This window comes from Mugil cephalus, chromosome 5 (genome assembly GCF_022458985.1).
Source record: "Mugil cephalus isolate CIBA_MC_2020 chromosome 5, CIBA_Mcephalus_1.1, whole genome shotgun sequence".
Lineage (NCBI taxonomy): Eukaryota > Metazoa > Chordata > Actinopteri > Mugiliformes > Mugilidae > Mugil > Mugil cephalus.
The window spans coordinates 28,560,015-28,563,777 of NC_061774.1; positions in this window are offsets into that span (position 1 = coordinate 28,560,015).

Here is a 3,763-nt window from a genome sequence, read left to right on the forward strand (position 1 = left end):
AACATTCTGCTTCTTCCTTAAATCTCAAACTTTATTGATGGATTGTCAGTGAGTTGTAAGCAGCACAGTCTGCGCTCAGGGATTATCAAAGACAGAGGCAGAGATGGAGACGGTCTGCATCGCTGCACAGTCACATGTATTTTCATTTCAAACTAGATTTCCAATCAGAGCCATCTGCCTGTCGAAGCCTCTTTTCTGTGCATTTGGACTCGTTTTGAAGAGCTCGGCTGCTCTCGTGTGAAACCCTCCTGTCCGTCGTCGAAGGATTACACACTCGTCTGGTGCTGCTGACACACCTCAAGGATCCCGACGTCTCTCCAGACGCGACGAAGCCCAGCGCTCCTCTCAAACTTCTTAGTTTGTTGCTGCTTCTGTTTTCTCACCATCACTTGTTCTCAGCGTAAACAGGAAGTGACCCCCCCGCTCTAAGCGACACCATGACCCCCGTCCTCATCACGCCGTCACGTCCCAGAACTCCCCCCTGAAATTTCCATCCAGTCATTCCTCCTCCTCCTCTTCTCTTTGATGAAGAGGATCAGCAATCAGGGCACCAAAAGTAGCGTGACCCCCCCACACCCACACACACACACACCATGACTACATGTGCACACACACAACAAACACCAACCCTCCAGTGTCTCTCAGGCCTCTCTAATCCTCTGATTCGTTCCATTTGTCCTAGCGGGCAGTGAAGTACTCACACTCAGACACATCAAAGACACACGGCAGCACTTCCTCAGTGTGTGCGTGTGTGTGTGTTTCGTGAGTTGTGTTTACAGTCAGTGAGTTACAGCTTCAACATGCAGCGCTATAGATTGAAGACACACATGCACACACCAGTGCAACACTACATCTGTTGAAAAACGGAGAAAAAACGAAACGAAAACAGATGCATGAATGTAAACGATGATTTGACGTCAATAGTCAGAGGGTTTGTTTGTGACGCGCTGAGATCATTTGTGTTGATGTTTCACAGTCAGTACATTTACATGCACATGAAAAAAAAAACAAAAAAAGATTATTTCCTTAATCCGACTTTAACTGGACAACTTGAATGTAAACATGTTACTCCGACTAAAATCAGAGTTCTCCTTATTCGACTAAGACAGATAATGAGATTGGAAATCAGTTTTCTCCAGCATGTATACGTCATAATTAGACTTCAACTGGACAACATGTGTGCTCATGCTCCATATGACCTTCGAACAAAAACATCCCAGAAAGTCGGTCACAGAACAAGAAGGTAAACAGAGTCGGTAGAAGAACCACCTGAGGGATAGCGCCATCTATCTGCACTACAAGTAGCGCACACATTAAAAAGCTGAACTATTCTCCATCTGGTTGTTGTATGAAATGCTGGTCTGACACATGAACGACTCTTGTTTACTATTTGATGTAATAGGTCAACAGGAAATGAAGCCATATTAACCCACTGAAAAGACACATAACGCCACCTAGTGTTGAGGAGGAGGACATGTTCCCGTCAGATTTTTTCCGCTGCGTGTAAACCAGGACATGGACCACGTTCAGAAAGTCAAATTTCAAGCATAGCTCCATTAAACTAAGAGTGTGCGACATCATTTAACAAAGAGGTTTCAAATATACGGCCTGTGGGTCAAAACCAGCCCAGCAGAGGCTCCAATGTTTTTTGTAAAATGTTAAGTAAAAATATAGTTCTTCAAAATTTCATAATGTTTTAGTTCTTCTTTGAAATAAAACAATCTACTAATAACTAGATTTTATTTTTATTTTTTTTATTATGTTGCTACGTTACTGAGCTTGAGACTAAATGTTATAATTAAAAGTTGACTTGACTATAAAAGAAAAAAGAAAATGTGACTATGACAAAATTTTGTCTGAAGGCGAAGAATAAATCAAACACGACTGTCAACATTAATGCTGCTCTGTAACTATATTTAAAAACAGGATCAGAACAGATCCTCTAATCACAGCTTTGTGTTTGGTCTTTAACTGTGTTCTAAAACATCGGCCTTTTAAGACTAAGGTTAAAGCTATAGAGAGCGATATAGAGCTATAGCTTCTCTTTGCTCTGGTTTATAGTCATTCTTCCTCAGTACATTTTTTTTGTGTGTGTGCACCATAAATAAAAATTCATGCTGCATCTACTGTTATAAGTTTCCTTTTCTTTTTTTTTTGGACATTTTTGTAGAGATGGGGCAGAATGCATCTGAGATGAGTTCAGCAACAGGACGCAGCAGAGCAATCATATCTATGCATTTTTATCCTCCGTCTACACACACACACACACACACACACACACACACACACACACACACACACACACACACACACACACGTTTTTTTTTTTGTACTGGTTTCAGTTGCAGTTAACTGTCATGTGTCTCATCCTGTTTTGTTTCTGTTGCATAAAATATAAAATAAAATATAAAAATAAATAATAAAAATATAAAATAATATAAAATATAAAATAATCATGTTACTGTAATTTGGTGGAAAATTCAGGTTGTTGTTGCACAGAATTATGGTTTTCTGTTGGATATAAGTTTGTCTAAAAGTAAAAAATAAAAAATCATTGTGCATCTCCAGTGCTTCTCTTCCACGAGGACGTTTCACTGCTGCTTCTGTCCCAGCGTTAGCGTTTTTAAGTGAGCGCTGAACGGTCTCAGAGTCCAGATAACTGGATCCGGACCCGTTCACACCAATAAACAGTCGACTCCAGTCACTATCACATGAATTACGTCATGCACCACTTGGTGGTAAAAGCCCAGTCGTTCTCCAACAGCCAGTTCAGACGGATAATACGCGAGGTGAAACCAGAGCGTGGAGGTTCATCGTGTGCTGCCGTCTGAGCTTCTCTCAAGTCGTGTGAAAACATCAGGGCTGAGGCGATGAGTCTCCCTGTGTGTCTCTGATCTGAAGGACGCTCATGCTGAGGCTCATTCATCGGTAATTTCTCTCCCTCTGTAGCGCTGACCTTTGACCTGCCGGCATTTAGAGCTGACACGTGGGTGCTTTATGTTTCTGAGTGCTGCTGCAGTCTGTCATTGTGGAGGACGCACTGTGCGGTTAATTGCGGGGCAGGGAGACGCTGCTTTCACGTTGATGCATCAATAGTGACAACCTAATAATGTCATATAGAGTGAAATATCAGTCGCTGGGTATTCTCCTGCAGACCAGGGACTTCTGCTTCAGAAACTTTGTCAGTTTGGCTGATGATAGTTGATGCAGCTCTTTCTCCCGTCGGTGTTTAGTAACAAAAAGCAAAGACGTCTCCGATTCAACCCCTCTGCTCACTACAAGACGTCCTCTTCATCACTGCGCACAAAAGAACGGGAAAAATAAGCTGCATCTGCATGACAATGGTGTCATGTTCAGTGATGAGACAAGGAGAAACAGACCCAGCGATTCTAATTAACTCAATGACAACATAAAGCCAGTTATTATTAAAGCCTGATGATGTCACAGGCTCCGCTCAGTCCTCTGACGTCCGTCTCCAGTGACCACCTGGGATCAGTCCAGCTCCACGGTCAAAACGAAACTCTCACAAATTGGGAAAACTGAGAAATAAGAAATGTAGAAAAATGTTTAGACTTTGGTAAATAATTATTCTATACCAAAAACGCATCTTGTTTGAAGGCTCACATGGCTCAGAAGAGACGGAGATATAATCTACCAACATCTGTCCCTGAACACATTCATTCACACCTTGGTTCTGGTGCCTCTGAACCTTAACAGGTTGTTAGAGAACATTTCATATGATACATGTTTGATGCTGAGAGCA